General features: G+C 45.0%; 1 pseudogene; it reads left to right on the forward strand.

Annotated features, from left to right (window-relative positions):
* The first annotated feature begins 10,462 nt into the window (after positions 1 to 10,462).
* On the forward strand, positions 10,463 to 12,184 carry LOC100763992 (annotated as a pseudogene).
* Positions 12,185 to 17,388: the final 5,204 nt, after the last annotated feature.

Genomic DNA, 17,388 nt, shown 5'->3' on the forward strand with positions numbered 1-17,388 from the left:
AAAAAAAAAAAAAAAGTAGAGGTGCTTGGAAGAAAGCAGAGCAGAAATCAGTGGCCTTGCTTTTCTATGATGGTATTTTTAATCCCATTTTTCCCCATATAACTGAGTAACTTCCATTTTTGGCATTTAGGACTCCTTATTTCGACTTCCCTGGGCCAAAGGATGTCCAAGAAACACACAGCAAAAATCCCCCTGAGAGCACAGAGTGTGGAGGGGCTCACAAACTCCCACCCCTGCCTTAAGAGCTCTTGACAGGTGATAGCTGCTGGAGGAAGAAAGCATTTTCTTTAGTGGTCTGCCCCTGGTAAGTTCACTGTGCTCCAATGGAGGGCCCTCATCCTTGAGTACGTGGGCAGATCAAATTGGACTCAGTGACTCAAGGGTAGGCAGAGACAGGCAGCTCTCTGTGAGTTCAAGGCCAGACTGATCTGACCTTGTGAATTCTAGGACAGTCAGACCTACATAGTGAAACTCTGTCTCAAAAAGTGGGTGCAGGGGGCCATAAAGTTGGGAGAGAGGCTAGGAAATAGGATGAATATAATCAGAATACATGTATAAATACATGTATTTATACATTAAATATGAAATTCTCAAAGAAGTAATTGCAATATTGTGTTTCTTTAAAAAAAAAAAAAAGGCCCTTTGTGGTGGTGGTGGTGATGCACGCCTTTGATCACAGCGCTCAGGAGGCAGAGGCAGGCAGATCTCTCTGAGTTCAAGGCCAGCCTGGTCCACAGAGTGAGTTCCAGGACAGCCTCCAAAACTACACAGAGAAACCCTGTCTTGAAAACCCAAAAAAAGTCCTGAAACATTTAAAAACCTACTTCCTACCTGGGCTATACCACTAACTTCCTGTGTTATAGATGAGTTGCTTCCCCTCCCAGACAGGGTTCAACACAGAACCTCACATGTGCCTGTCAACTGCTCTTGACTGTGTTTTGTTTTGTTTGCTTCCTACAGAGTTGTACTATGTTGCCCAGGCCAAACTCAATTTCTTATTTCTGCCTCACCTTCCCAAGTTCTGGGAATCCACACACAAAGCACCACACTGGGATTGGGTGGTATACTTGCTAGCCTAGATCTGTATCACCAAGCTCAAACACCAGCCCTGTTTTTGGTTTTGGCTAACTTCTTCTAAAGATACAATGCAATCTTATCCACACCTTGGGTCCCAGTGAGGTAGGGGCTGAGCTATTTTATTTTATGGTTTTTTGAGATAGGGTTTCTCTGTGGCATTGAAGGCTGCCCTGGAACTAGCTCTTATAGACCAGGCTGGCCTCGAACTCACAGAGATCCACCTGCCTCTGCCTCCCGAGTGCTGGCATTAAAGGCATGTGCCACCATCGCCCGGTGGGGCTGAGCTATTCACCAAATTTTCTGGATCATAAAACTGAAGCTGGAAGTAGAACTCTTGTCTGGTATGCAAGCAATAGCAAACTGAAACTTGCTGATTTTCTTTTTAATTTTTTTTTTCAAAGTTGAGGACTGAACTTATGGCCTTGCTTGCTAGTTGTGTACTCTACCTGTGAGCTAAATCCCCAACCTCCTTAAATAATGTTTTAAAGGCTTATGTTTGTGAGTGTTGTGCCTACATGTATGGATGTGTACCATTGCATGCCTGGTGCCCACAGATGCAGAAGTGGGCTCTTGGAAGCACAAGAAGCTGTCAGGTACCACCACCCATAACTGGAATTATTCTGTGTGGGTTCTGGGAACCCAGGTCTCTCCAAGAGCAACAAGTGCTTACCTGTAGAGCCATCTCTACAGGCCCTGTTTGTTTTGTTTTGTTTTAATATAGTCTCATGTAGCCCAGGGTGGCCTTACTCTCTAACTCAGACTGGCCATGAACTCTTGATATTCCTTTCTCTCCTTCCCAAATGCTGGGGTTACACACATGTGCCACCACACCCAGCAACAAACTGAAATGTAAACAGCTTAAAAATTCTTGTCCAGCCAGGCATTGGTGGTGCATGCCTTCAATCCCAGCACTCGGGAGGCAGAGGCAGGCAGATCTCTGTGAGTTCGAGGCCAACTTGGTCTCCAGATAGAGTGCCAGGATAGGCTCCAAAGCTACACAGAGAAAAAAAAATTCTTGTCCAAAATCAGATATTTGGTCAACAACAAAGAAATGGAACACAAGTTTTATAGGCCTTGCTTTGGCTTTGTTGCAGATTTGCAGAAGCAGGTCACCACTGGGCTGCAAACCCAGCCCCATCATGGTTTGGAAGCCTTGCTGACTGGGTGATCTCTGAGGGACCAACTGTAATGTGCAAAGGTCCATGGCCTATAACTGAACATAGTTTCCACACTAGAAAACAGAGCTGTGGGCGTGAACCCAGATGTGGATCACTTGCTTAGTTTGCCTATGTGTGAAGCTTGAGTTAAACCCTACACAGAGAGAGAGGGGGTGGGGAAGAAGAGGGAGAGAGAAGTGAGGAGAGAGTAGCCAGAGGGAGGGTATCAATGAGACAGTTTGGCAATAGAAAGCACCCAGGATTCACCCAGGCAAAGATGTCCAATGGTCCCCATTGAGCTGAAGCTCCAAGAGAATTTGGAAACTGGGGAGAGCATTACTGATAGCTAAGGGAGCTGCTGCCTTGGAGGAAGTGGCAAGCAAAGAGCTAAAGCTAGAACAGGAAAAAGCTTCCCCTGAACTCTAGGCTAGAGCTGGAAGAGGAGCAGCCCAACTTTAGGGGAAGGGCTAGGAGCATTTGGAGGGTTGCCATCTTTGTGAGCAGTCAAGCAAAGGGATGGACAAGGTCTTCAGCTGTCACAGTGACCTTGGAAAAACAGCCAGAGCTAAGTGAACCCATGAGAGGGGAAAATAGCAACAGCCGGAAGAAGGAGGAGTTCTAGAGAGACCTACATGTGTTCAAATGCTGCTGAGTTCTTTTAGAAAGAACTTTTCTGTAGCCTGGGGATTTGCATGAGGTCCTGGGTTCAGTTCCCCTCACCCATCCTTAAGCACTGGGGAAGAGCTCAGCTTTAGATAGCTGGAGGAACAATGCATTCCTCATTGTTCTTTGATCATCTCAGGAGCCCTCCTCTTGTTGGTGTCTCTTCACTGGTGTAGCATGCTTTGGGGGAGTGTATCCACTTAGAGCATGCCAGATTCCAGCTGGCAAACACTGTATGAATGAAGAGCTGAAGCTTTTCACCCTATTAGCATTAACTGTCAATTTGACACAGCCTAGCATCCCCTGAAGTTGAGTCTCAACTGAGGGATTTCCCACATCAGATTGACCTGAAGACATGTATGTGGGAGGTTTTCTTGATTGTTAATGAAGGGTCCATGCTACTACGAGGTACCATTCCCTGGGCAGGTAGTCCTGGGCTCTAAGCAGTTAAGAGCACTGGCTGCTCTTCCAAAGGACCTGGCAACTCACAACTGTCTGTAACTCCTGTTCCAGGGGATCCAATACCCTCACACAGACATATATGCAAGCAAAGCACCAATGGACATAAAATACAAATAATTTTGGGAAAAAAAAGAAAGCTATGTAAGCATAAGCTTATGAGCCAACTATCACGCAGTATCCCCCATGGTTCCTGCTGCAATTCCACATAGCATTGCCTTTAACCAAGGAACTCACCACCAAAGCTTTGCCCTCAATAATGACTGTGATTTAGAAGTACCAGCCAGACATATCCTTTTCTAAGTTACTTTTGGTAGAGCAGTTTATCACAGCAACAGAAAGGAAACATCCTCATCCTGGCTCCCCAGCAAGACTTCCCCAGATTACCTTCCCCCTCCACTGGGGGTATAGGGTCTCTAAACACCTGTTCTCTAAGAAATTGCAAGCCAGGTCAGTATCTTGCTGCAAACAAGAGCCCATGCTGCAGCAGCTCCTGGCAAAGGGGGCGGGGCGGGGGGGGGCCCTCTGGGACTGCCAGCCCAAGTCGAGCAAAGCAGATCCATCTGAGGATGGCATTGTCCACTATGGACTCAGGGAAACTGGTAATCCTGGGGTCTCTTTTTCAATCTTGCCTTCAAATCAGCCAAAAAACGCCTCCTTGAGTGAGCCTGTCCCACTCGTGGGTCACAACTGTTTGCCCAACCCTCTCCCTGAATCCAAAGACCCTCACCTCTATCTTCTCTCCAACAGAGCATGTGTCTCTCTCTTCAGTTTGCATGAGACATGGTCTCCCTTATATAACCTTGTGCCATGATGCCTGGCTCATCTTTGTAAGTTATTTTAAAATTTGATTTGATGTATGTGTCTGAGGACTACTTTCTGTAGTTTGACCTCTCCTTCCACCTTGTTGGGGATCTCTCTTCTTTCTGCCACTCGGCATACTCCAAGCTATATGTCCAGAGCCACTTCATCCAGCTTTTTGTGGGCTCCAAAGATTAAACTCATGGTGTCTTGCTCACTTGACAAGAACTTTTACACACGGAACATGGCTCCTTCATGCACATACTTTTTTTCTTTTTTCTTTTGAGACAGTACCTCATCAAGTTTGCCCAGGCTCATCTTGAAGTCACAATTGAGCCCAGTCGTGCTTCAGATGTGGACTGTCTTGCTTCAGCTCCTGGAGTAGGTGGGATTACAGGTCTGTACCACAGGCCTGGATTCCATTTTTTTGTTTGTTTTTTTGAGACAGGGTTTCTCTGTGTAGCTTTGGAGCCTATCCTGGCACTCACTCTAGAGACCAGGATGGCTTCGAACTCACAGAGATCCACCTGCCTCTGCCTCCCAAGTGTTGGGATTAAAGGCATGTGACACCACCACCCGGCGTTGCCCTACATCTCTTGTATGACAATTTCTAGTTCCTGTAGAAGCATCAAGATGTAACCTGGCTGCCATACCTTTGCCAGTGTCTACCTGGATCTTAAACTTACACATTTGCTTCCCAGGCAGAAGGATATTCTAATATACAGAAGGCCTGCCCACCCATCCTTTGGCTGAATCATATGTGCCTAGCAGCAACAGCTATATTCAGGAACTTCAGGGATGGGGCCATAAGGAGGCTATAGGTAGACAGTGTAGTAAGAGGTTGTGAATGAGCCAGGTGTTGGTGGCACACACCTTTAATCCCAGCACTTGAGAGGCAGAGGCAGGTGGATCTCTTGAGTTCGAGGCCAGCCTGGTCTACAGAGCGAGTTCCAGGACAGGCTCCAAAACAATACAGAGAAACCCTGTCTTGAAAAACAAAACAACAAAAACAAAAAAAGAGGTTGTGAATGTCCAGTGGTAGTGGTGCACACCTGTAATCCCAGCACTTGGAAGGCAGAGGCAGGTGGATCTCTGTGAGGCCAGCCTGGTCTACTAAGCAAGTTCTAGGACAGCCTCCAAAACTACAGAGAAACCTTGTCTTGAAAAAACAACAGGGCTGGAGAGATGGCTCAGAGGTTAAGAGCACTGGCTGCTCTTCCAGAGGACCTGAGTTCAATTCCCAGCATCCACATGGTGGCTCACAACCATCCCTTATGAGATCTGGTGCCCTCTTCTCGTGTACAGATATACATGGAAGCAGAATGTTGTATACATAATAAATACAATCTTAAAAAAAAACAAAAAACAAAAAAAACGAGGTTGTGAAGTTCAAAACCACAGACATTCCTTCCCTATACCCAAATATTCTATGTCTTGCACCATTCCCAACTTGAGGACTCCTACGGAGATGCTTCTGTTGAATGCCACATTCCCTTTCCATGTCATATGTCCCTAATCTGTGATCTCTTTCTCAGGAAGACTGGCTCCATCCCCCTCACTAATACTCAACATTCCCTTCTGTAAGAGAGAATTGGCCTTGATGTCTTTAAACCCTTTCCTTCTGGAACTCTTCTGAATTCCATATATTCATGGTCTACAGTGTGCCCAGGATAAGCAAACCACAAACCAAAGTGGGGAGAACAGAGCTGTATAGACATTCTAACACTTTCCTCTCTGTCAATTACACCAAGAGACACCTGTCTTAGATCAAACCACGGAAAAATATTACCTGTTTCACATACCCACCACCCTAGGCACCCCACCATCTTGACAGGTCTTGCTGTTCCCAGTCCTATGTTGCCCTGGCACAGAAGCAACTAGCAGGTAGCTAGGAGTGCATCACCATGGGTAGGTGGAATGCTCACCTATTGTGTGTGAGGCCCCAGGCTCCATTAACAGTGTAGGGTAAAAAGGGCCAAGGAAAAACACTCTGACCCTGATTTGTGAACAGGGATTGAAATCCCACCAATCCTTGAGGTCCCTGAGCACTAACTCCCACTAATCCCTGAGCACAAAAACCACCTTGGAAATCCCAAGCCACCTTGGAAAGCTCCTACCCTCCACCCAGGAACCCTATATAAGCTCCATAGTCTCCCTGTTCAGTTTGCTACTGCTTCACCCTAGAGACAGCCACCCTCCTGGGTTCTTCCCTCCCAATATATTTCTTGCATGAGGTTTGGGGACCGGAGTGGAGCAAAACAGAACTGTAACATTTTCACTGGGAAAAGCTTCCCCTAGTGCAGCAGAGTTGTTACACTCTGGGGACCTAAGCAGAGCTGCAACAATTTTGCTAGAGAAACTTTCCCTTAAATGAAGCAGAGTTGTAACACTCCACCAGACCTGAACAGACCTGTACAAGTTTGCTGGGGAAAACCTTCCCCTGCCAGGGCAGAGTAACTGTTACATTGGGAAACCTTTCTCTGGAACAGAGCTTTAAGTTGCTACTCTCATGGTGACTCTGTGGTATTCCTTGGCTCCTGACTATCAAGGATACGCTTCGATCCAAGCTGCAATGCTTACACCCAGCACTGCAAAAATAAACCACACAGACTCCTAGAATATAGTTAGCTGGTTGTAGTGGAAATCCTGTTTAGAGGTACTGCTAACCTCACTTGCTTGGGGCTGATCACAGGTGTTGCTGACCACGCCCAAGTGACCTGGGAAAGGTTTAAGGAGTTTAGAGGTGCACACACTGGCCCCTTCTCTCCCTCCCTGCTGTCTGGCTGAGTGGACTTGCGTGAGTACTATTACTTAATAAACTACCTGTTATCAATCTAGATCTGACTCCACATTGCATTCCACTTTAGCTGGTACCACATTTTTTCCCAAGGGAATCAGAGCAAGGGTCCTTGGGTACTAGAACCAGCTCTGGAATCACAACTCTAAACTTCAAATTCTAGTTTTATGTCAGTTATTTCATACTAGGACCCCACTCTCGGAGCTTCATTTCCGTCACTGGTGAATGGGTACAATAGCATCCATTTCACTTTATCTCACTATCCCTTACTAAACCCCTCTAGAAATAATGAGATAAAGTGAAATACTCAGTGTCTTCCATACAGAAGACACTCATTCTGTCATTCAGCAAAGGCAAACAGACCTTGAAGTGCCTGGGATATGCCGGACCTTGGAGATTCAGCAGCTAAAAGCAGAGTTCCTGCATTCACGAATCTTGTGGTTAATTTGGGGGCTGAAATAAACAAAATTCAGTAAATAACACAGTAAATAATGAAGGAAAAGTAAATACCAGATATTACAAAAAGAAGAGAGAAGGCTGGAAAGTAGGTGGTCTTTTTGTTTGGTGAGAGTTCTCTCAGCTAAGAATTTGAAGAAATCCTAGTGAACTAAAAAGGGAGGCCTGCAGACATTTAATGCAGAAAGTTCCAGGCAGGGAGCCAAGACCCGGTGATTTCAGGGTTTTGAAACCTAGGTCTCCTTATGCTACCTTTGTCTGTTTGGCTGTCTGTTTGAGGCAGGTTCTCATGTAGCCCTGGCTGTCCTAGAACTCTCTATGTAAAGCAGACTGACCTCAAACCCACAGAGATCTGCCTGCCTCTGCCTCCTGAGTGCTGGGATTAAAGACATGGGCCACCACACCCAGCTTTGCTAGCCTCTTCTCCCCACAGATAGATCTCCTTCAGCTTTCAGGAGAGTACAGACCATATCCCTTTCTTCTTCATCCTCCCTGCTCCTTTAGACCTCTCAAACCCTCTCATAGCCCTATTTATTCATTTGCACGTGTGTAAAATCTGAGTATGTTTGTGTTTGTGCATATGTACATGTAGAAACCAGAGTTTTTTAATATCAGTTATGTTCCCTATTTCTCTCCACTTTATTTTGTTTTGTTTTGTCTTTTGGAGACAGGGTCTAAGTAAAGTGAGAACTTTACTTAGAGTTCACAGACTGGCTAGACTAGATGGCTGACTTAGCTCTTGAGATCTACTTGTTTCTACCCTCTCCTGCTTCCATTCCCCAGCACAAGGGTCACAGGCACACACCACAGCACACATGGGAGTCTTTCTGTGGGTGTTGGAGATCTGAACTCAGGGCTTCATGCTATGTGACAAATGCATCACTAACTGAGCTGTTTCCCAGCCCTTCCTAGTATCCTCTCGACTTTCATGTTATACATACTCAATCACTTTTATTTATTTATTTATTTATTTATTTATCTATTTATTTATTTTAGTTTTTCGAGACAGGGTTTCTCTGTGTAGCTTTGGAGCCTATCCTGGCACTCGCTCTGGAGACCAGGCTGGCCTCGAACTCACAGAAATCCACCTGCCTCTGCCTCCTGAGTGCTGGGATTAAAGGCGTGCGCCACCACCACCCGGCACTCACTCACTTTTAAATCCAGTTTATATATATGCAAGAAAGCATGCAATATATATCTCTAAGTTTGCCTTATTTCACTTAATGATCTCCATCCAGATTCATCCATTTTCCTCTGGATGTCCTAATTTAATTCTTCTTTACAGCTGAATAAAATTCCCTTGTATACAAACAAAAATACCACCACTGATGTATATGTATTCTTTGTTCACTCATTGATTGATGGATACCTGGGCTGACTGCTCATGGATGAGCAAGTATTTGCGTGGTGTTCTGACATAGAATCCTTAGACTGGGCATGGTAACACACACCATTAATCCCAGCTCCAGAAGTATCCAGACTGTTGGTGGCACACGCCTTTAATCCAAGCACTCGGGAAGCAGAGACAGGCAGATCTCTGTGAGTTCGAGGCCAGCCTGGTCTACAGAGGGAGTTCCAGGACAGCCTTCAAAGCAATACAAAGAAACCCTGTCTCAAAAAACCAAAAACCAAACCAAAACAAAACAAAAAATCAAAAAAAAACCAAACAAACAAAAACACCACAACAAAATACCTAATTGCATAATACTGAATTTTGCAGATATCCCCCCTTTTTTCTCGCCCCTCCCCCCTCTCCCTCTCTCTCCTAAGAGGCAGGGTCTTAAATGATCTAGGCTGACCTCAACTTTGCTATGTAGCTGAAGATGACCTTGACTTTGTGATGCTTCTATGTCAACCTCAAGTGCAGCAGTCCAGGGCCATGATGACACAGCCACACCTGGGTGCAGAGCCCAGGGCTTCCTGCATGATAGGCAAACACTCTACCAACTGAACTTCACTCTTAGCCCAGGAATCCCTTTTGTAGTGAAGCCAAAGCCAATTCAGGGAGTTTCCAGACAGATTCCTGGTCATTAGAATTCAGATATGCACAGTTTTGGGGTGGGAGAGAGGAGGTTCATGACAGACAGAGGAGTTGGAACATTCAATCTCTCCTGACTGAGTGAATGTTCCCTCTGACATGGAACAAGGCCTCTAACCCTCCCTTCCTGTTGGGCCAAGGTCGTTGACTGAAGCACAGTGGCAGAGCCTAGGGTGGGGGAGGCTGCACCTCCACTGGATTTCCCTTCCTCGGGACCCAGGTATTATATATTGCTGAGATTGGTGCCCCCTTTTCCCCTAGACATCTTCCCTCTTCTTCCCCACCCCTTCTCTTCTTACATAGAAAAAAGAAAATACCAAACTGACTCCAGTCTATTGGGTTACCATGTTTGTATGAATATTAAAAATTGCTAAGATATACCTAAAAAGTCCTGTGAGAGGTTGAGGAGATGGCCCAAAGGTGAAGTGCCTGATGCAGAAGTATAATAAGGGCCTGACTTTGGATCCTCCTCTACCCCTGCATCAAGGCTAGATGTGGCTTGTGTCTGTGCCTTCAGTGCTGGGGGCATGGAGAGCAGACAGGAATGTCCCCAAGAATCCCGGAGTTTACTAGCCAGCCAGTCTAACTGACCAATGAGGTCTGGGTTCATTGAGAAACCTGCTAAAATAATAAGGTGGAGAGTGACAGGAATTTGCCTAACATTGAGTTTTGCCCTCTGCTTGAACATATGCAAGCATGTACACACACACAGACACACACACACACACAGCTGTGTAGCACACTCAGATTTCTAGCTGTCTTAAAATAACTTTAACTCCATTAACACATTTTAGGAATAACCAAAGATTTGAGGTAACCCTTCTGATCCAAATTATAAAAACAAACAAACAAGCAAAAAGAATCAGCAATAACTTTCACGGTGTCTTACGTTTTTTAATTTACTTAATCCAAGCACAGGTCCAGGTCCAATCTAGGAGTGTCTGAGCTCTGGCCCTCTGAACTGCCTGAGCGTCCAAACTTACATTTCTGTGTCTGGTGGCATTTTGATTTATCATGGCTTAAGTATCACCAGAAGAAACTCAGCTAAGGGCTTACCAGGTTACTGACAAATGTCTGGAAAGTATGAGCAGAGACCTGCACTTAGCCGCCAAGTCTCAGGGTTCAGGAATCAACACCATCACTATGCTGGATGAACAAGAGGAACATCTAAACCACAAAGAAGGCATGGACCAAATAAAGACATAATAGAGGCAGAGAAGACTCTTAACAAAACTCAACAAATGCTGTGCATCTGCCCTTGTAATAGGACAAAGAATTTTGAGTCTGGAAAAACCTATGAGGTGACATGGGGAGATGGGGGAGACAATTCAACTAGCAGTGTAGTATCTAAGCAACCAGGCTGGGTAACACTGATCAGTTTCAGCAAACCACAGGAGCAGTTGTAGTAACCCATCTTTGTTACCCCACTTTGTGGGGCCAGTCTGTATTAAGCCATGTTTCTGCCTGAGAAGGGGAGTGTGGATTAAGAAAGGGCAGATAAAGATGCTAAGAAAAGGCCGGGCAGTGGTGGTGCATGCCTTTAATCCCAGCACTTGGGAGGCAGAGGCAGGTGGATCTCTGTGAGTTTGAGACCAGCCTGGTCTACAAGAGCGAGTTCCAGGACAGCCTCTAAAGCCACAGGGAAACCCTGTCTCGAAAAACCAAAAAAAAAAAAAAAAAAAAAGATAAAGACAGACACAGATTAGAGTCAGAAGGGCAATCCAGTGAATACTGGACACAGGACACACCAAGTTTATTCTTCAACATTCAACATTCTTATATTCCCCAACCAAAAAGGGGGAATATGGCAAAAGACAAGAAACAGGCTTTCTTTCTTTTTTGGGGGGGGGGGGTGGTTGTGACAAGGTTTCTCTGTGTAGCTTTGGAGCCTATCCTGGCACTCACTCTGGAGACCAGGCTGGCCTTGAAGAGATCCGCCTGCCTCTGCCTCCCGAGTGTTGGGATTAAAGGCGTGTGCCACCAACGCCCGGCCAAGAAACAGGCTTTCTTCCTTAATTCAAGAAACAGGCTTTCTTACCTAATTCTCCAAACATTTGGTAATCACATTTTAGACTACATTTCTCATCTGGCCTTGATAGTTAAGAGTAACTTCACCTCAGAACAAGTCTCTTGTTATTTAGATAAGACATCAACAATCAAAACCAACAGTAGCCACACCTTAGACCTTTAGGTCTAATGACTTCCTTAACCTTGGAAGAGTAAGGATAGTTTAGAACTCTCCGACCTTAAGCCAAAATGAGGCAGAGACATTTTATGGGCCCCGACAAGCAGCCAGTGGTGGAGACATTAGGTGTATAACTAATGATGACCAAGAAGAAGGATGGAAAAGAACCTGACTCAAGTGGGCTGCATCCTGGAAAACCATAACAACATGGCCTTGGGTGGGGCGGGGGGCTAGAGAGATAGATGGCTCAGTGGTTCAGAGCACTGGCAGCTCCTCCAGGGGACCTGGGTTTGATTCTTAGCACCCATGTGGAGGCTCACTACTACCTGTAACACCAGTCACAGAGCACCTGAAGCCTCTGTGTGAAGACATACACATGAAATATATTTTTAGAGGAAGAAGAGGAGAAGGTGGTAGCAACTTCCCTGGATATGGGCAATGAAGGTGATGATCAAAACTAGCAAATGAAGAGGCTCACAAAAAAGGCTGACACCAACAAAGATGGTGTTGACATTGCCAATACAAGAACAAGGAAACTCACTGGCAGCTAAAGCTACTTCCATGCTTCTTTATCAGTTCCTCAGTTCTCTAAGCCCCACACCCTTGGAACTAGAGATACTAAGCAAGGACCAGACACCTCCCTACTTTTTTATTTTCTGTCCTTTGAGAGTAGGTTCCTGCTCAGGCTTCCTTACAGTCTTTTCCCTCTCGGTTCACGCTCGTCATTTAATTCCAGCTCCTTTACACACGTCATACATAGTCTCTTCATCTGCTTCATTTGTCCTTTTTTTTTTTTAAAGATTTCATTTCTTTATTATGTATACAGTCTTCTGCTTACGTACCAACAGAGGGCACCAGATCTTATCTAAGGTGGTTGTGAGCCACCATGTGGTTGCTGGGAATTGAACTCAGGACCTCTGGAAGAACAGTCAGTGCTCTTAACCTCCGAGCCATCTCTCCAGCTCCTCATTTGTCTTCTTTTGCATTCAAGATATGGAAACATTGCCAAAGACAGCCATGAAAGAGGCAGCTGTTTAAGTAGGTTTTTGTTGGTGGTGCTTTGTTTGGTTTTGGTTTCGTTTTGTGGTAAAGAGCAAGAGGAAGGAATAAGAAATGAAACTGAGCAGTAAAAACCCAACACACACACATACACACACACACACACACACACACACACACACACACACACACACACACGAGATACTGCTTGAGGGGGGAGCTTTTTTGTTCTCCATTATTAGTTTGAAACTTCTATTCCAAAAAGAATACAGTGATTTCTGCATGTATGTGGATTCCGGGATCCCATTTCATATTGCTCACTCAGGAACACGATGGAAAACATCTTTTCATTTAATTAATTATTTGTTTATTTTGTTTTTCAAGACAGGGTTTCTCTGTGGCTTTGGAGGGTATCCTGGAACTAGCTGTTGTAGACCAGACTGGTCTGGAACTCACAGAGATCCGCCTGCCTCTGCCTCCCGAGTGCTAGAATCAAAGGCGTGTGCCACAGAGAAACCCTGTCTCCAAACAACTCCCCACCTCCCCCCAAAAAAAGTTAGAATTGTTTGGAAAATGACGCCTCCGGATTGGTTATTGACAACCCCACTGCCACTTTCTCTTCCTGTGTACAGAACCAAGATCAAGTAGATCACGGACAGAGTTAGGAAAACCGAAGTGATATTTGTCACCTTCATTTCAAAATTGGCATTTATACATTTTAAAACTACCAAAGTAGCCGGGCATTGGTGGCGTTAGTGGCGTTGGTGGCGAACGCCTTTAATCCCAGCACTCGGGAGGCAGAGGCAGGTGGATCTCTGTGAGTTCGAGGCCAGCCTGGTCTCCAGAGCGAGTGCCAGGATAGGCTCCAAAGCTACACAGAGAAACCCTGTCTTGAAAAACCAAACCAAAACAAAACAAAACAAAACAAAAACCTAACAAAGCAAAGCATGCCGGGCGATGGTGGCACACACTTTTAATCCCAGCACATGGGAGGCAGAGACAGGCAGATCTCTGTGAGTTTGAGGCCTTCTGGTCTACATAGAGAGTTCCAGGACAGCCAAAGCTGAGAAATACTGACTGGAAAAAACAAACAAACAAAAAACCAATTAATTAAGAAATTTAGCTGGGCGTTGGTGGTGCACACCTTTAATTCCAGCACTCGGGAGGCAGAGGCAGGTGGATCTCTGTGAGTTTGAGGCCTTCTGGTCTACATAGAGAGTTCCAGGACAGCCAAAGCTGAGAAATACTGACTGGAAAAAACAAACAAACAAAAAACCAATTAATTAAGAAATTTAGCTGGGCGTTGGTGGTGCACACCTTTAATTCCAGCACTCAGTGAGTTCAAGACCAGCCTTGTCCACAAGAGATAGTTCCAGGATAGCCTCCAAAGCCATGGAGAAACCCTGTCTCGAAAAACCAAACCAAACCAAAACAAAACAAAACAAAAAAAACCAAAAAACGTTAAATACTTGGTTTTCACTTTTTTAATTTTTGACAAGGACTCTGAAACTTGATTTATAGACCAAGGTGGCTCTGAGCAGAGATATACCCACCTCTGCTTCCCAAGTACTAGGCTTAAAGAAATGTTTCATCCCTAGAATTGTCCTGGAACTCTCTGTAGACCAGGCTGGACTCTAACTCATAGAGAGATCTTCTAGACTCTGTTTCCAAAGTGCTGGGATCAAAGGTGTGTGCCACTACACCTGGCCTTCCTTTACTTCTTTAGGCCAGACAGTGTTCTTGCTTGTTTTAACTTATGTATAATACTTCTATCATATATCATATGTTATTTCAGATTCAGAGAGTGGAAAAAGAAATCAAACCTGGACCATGATGGCTAGTATGTTTGACAATATAATCCAAGAATCTCTTTCCTTATGGCTTGACCAACTGTTCCCCTCTTCTGGAGGCAGCTTGGCAGCTTATTCTGCCTCATCCATACCAGATCCCAGGAATGAGTCTTCCTGACACTGTGGACATGAAATGATACTTGGCTTCTTCATGCACAAAAAAGTGATACTTGGCCAAAAGGGGAACTGAAGGCTGGCAGAGGAGGGGCAGGGGTGGTTAAATATTTTACAAGGCTAATTAACTGATAGTGGAGAGCTAGAATGTCACAGACTAGGAGCCAAAATTACCTCAGGCTGTCTTGACCTTGTATAGCTGTTTATCTTCCACCTCGGAATGTGACCTGAAGCCCTCATAACTACTATTAAACCCCTTTGGAATGTACAAACACACCTCTAGATTCCACCAGCCCAAAGGCTAACAATGTCATCAGATAACACCTGTGGCCTAGAGCAGAGCTTTCCTGCTTTGCTGAAATCAACCTATCTGATGTTCCCATCAATACATTTGAAAAGTGCAGTGCTGTATCATTTTCATGAAACTGTTACCATATTAGAACATGGTGTTTGTGATAACCTGAATCCATGTTCTTGGATTATCATCATTCATCTCTTTTTACCTTGCAGATGAGGGCTTCTCTTTGTTTTATGTGTGCATGTGTAAGTGTGTGCGTGTGTGTATGTGTGTTTGTGTGTGTATGTGTGTGTGTCCATGAAGGGGAGAAAAGGGTGTCAGATACCCTGAAGCTAGAATTACAGACAGTTGTGAGCTGCCAGATGTGGGTACTGGGTACTAAACTTGGGTCCTCTGGAAGAGCAGCAAGTGCTCTTAATGGCTGAGCCATTTCCTTAGTTCTTGAAGTTCCTTTTTGATTAATTAGAATCTGTTTTGAGAACCTGATATGTAGCCTGCTATGAGGCTTCAAATTCATGATTCTCCTGCCTCAGCTTCCTGTGTGCCTTGAAAGACAAGTTATGTGCCACAATACTGACTGCTCCCCCTACCCCACTCCACCCACCACCCCACCCCCCGCCGCCCAACTCATGTTCACTTCTACTGGCTCACGCCTTTAATTCTAGCACTTGGGAGGTAGAGGCAAACAGATCTCTGTGAGTTCCAGGACAGTGTAGTCTACAGACCAAATTCCAGGACAGGCTCCAAAGCTACACAGAGAAACTCTTCTCAAAAAAAAAAAGTTTTAAAGAATTTTTAAAGAAAAAAACTTTTTTTTTTTTTTTTTTTTTTTTCGAGACAGGGTTTCTCTGTGGCTTTGGAGGCTGTCCTGGAACTAGCTCTTGTAGACCAGGCTAGCCTTGAATTCACAGAGATCCACCTGCAAGAATTTTTTTTAAAGATTTTTTTTATTATGTATACATTGTTCTGCCTGCATGTATGCCTGCAGGCCAGAAAAGGGCACCAGATCTCATTACAGGTGTTTGTGAGCCACCATGTGGTTGCTGGGAATTGAACTCAGGACCTCTTGAAGAGCCAGTGTGCTCTTAACCTCTGAGCCATCTCTCCAGCCCCTGCAAGAATTTTTAAAGAAATGTTTAAAAATGCATTTTATTTTATCTGTATGAGTGCTTTGCCTTTATGTATGTCTTTAGCAATTCTCCATACTAATTAAGGGACCACAAATCGAGTATTAAGTCAACGGCTCCCATCCTCTTCATGGTAAAGAGTTACTTGAATCCTGAGTAAATTCAAAGTGAAACAGAGATCAGCAGAAACCTTTCTTTCAAAGCTTAAAATCCTTGACCTTTGAACAAGGGCAGCAGATTGTCCCGTCCTGTGGTCAGGAAGCAGCCAGCTACACAGGACTGGACTTCCCTGCATTTAGGGGGGTCTGGCTCTTCTTTCTGGGGCTCTCACTGAGGACTTACACTGTCCCAGTTCTCGAAGCTGGTGTCTTGCCTGCTTCCAGCTAGGTGGTGGGCAGGAGTGGAGGTCTGCAGGGCCGTTAGTGCAGAACTTCAGGGAGTAGTCACCTGCTGAACCCTCCCACTGTGGAGAAAAGACACATTGGGCTCAGAGAAGAAAGAGGCCTGCGTGAAGTTGCATAGCAACCATTTCTACTAACAGAGTGGTTCTTTGATGAGCATGCTCACCCTTCTAAAGGCAGGCAAGCCGTGATGAGAAGGAAGGTTCACAAGGCTCCCGGGCTTAGCCTTCTTCGCTACACTGTGTGAAGTTATGTTTAAGAGCTGGCAGAGAGAATCCTTGAAGTCTCGCAGCAGCCCTGCCTGGAACTCAACAAAGTAGCAAGACTCGGCCAAAGTACAGTGTTAATTACTTTTGAAATGAAAAGGGAGCCAGGGATGGTGGCACATGCCTTTGATCCCAGCAGTGGGGAGGCAGAGGTGGATCTCTGTGATTTGGAGGCAAGCCTGGTCTGCATAGTGAGCTCCGGGCCAGCCAGGGCTACAAAGTAAGACCTCTTTAAATATATATATTTTATATTTTTATGTGCCATATATATACATATGTGTATGTATATATATATGTACACACACACACACACACACACACACACACACACACACACACGTGCGTACACACACAGAAGAAAAGAAAATAAAAAAAAAATGAAAGTGGTTAGCCAGAGATGTAGTTTGGTTGTATATATAGAGCTTGCCTATATAACGTGCTGTGCCGTGAGTCCAATCTCTAGCACAACAAAATAAACAAGGAAATGTTGAGAATAGCTTTGTGGTAAAGCACTTTTGGAACATTACAGACTCTCAGTTCCATCCCTAGCAAGTGTGAGAGAGAAAGGATGAGAGAAGGCACAAGAGGCTGTATTACACATCAGAGTACCTCACCTTGGCAGGTAGGTAGGGTGATGTGTTTTGGCAGCCAACCACTCACACTGTATACACACCCTGAGTCAAACCTAGTGCTGGGGCTT

The sequence above is a fragment of the Cricetulus griseus genome, chromosome 3 (assembly GCF_003668045.3).
Source record: "Cricetulus griseus strain 17A/GY chromosome 3, alternate assembly CriGri-PICRH-1.0, whole genome shotgun sequence".
In the NCBI taxonomy this organism is placed as follows: Eukaryota; Metazoa; Chordata; class Mammalia; order Rodentia; family Cricetidae; genus Cricetulus; species Cricetulus griseus.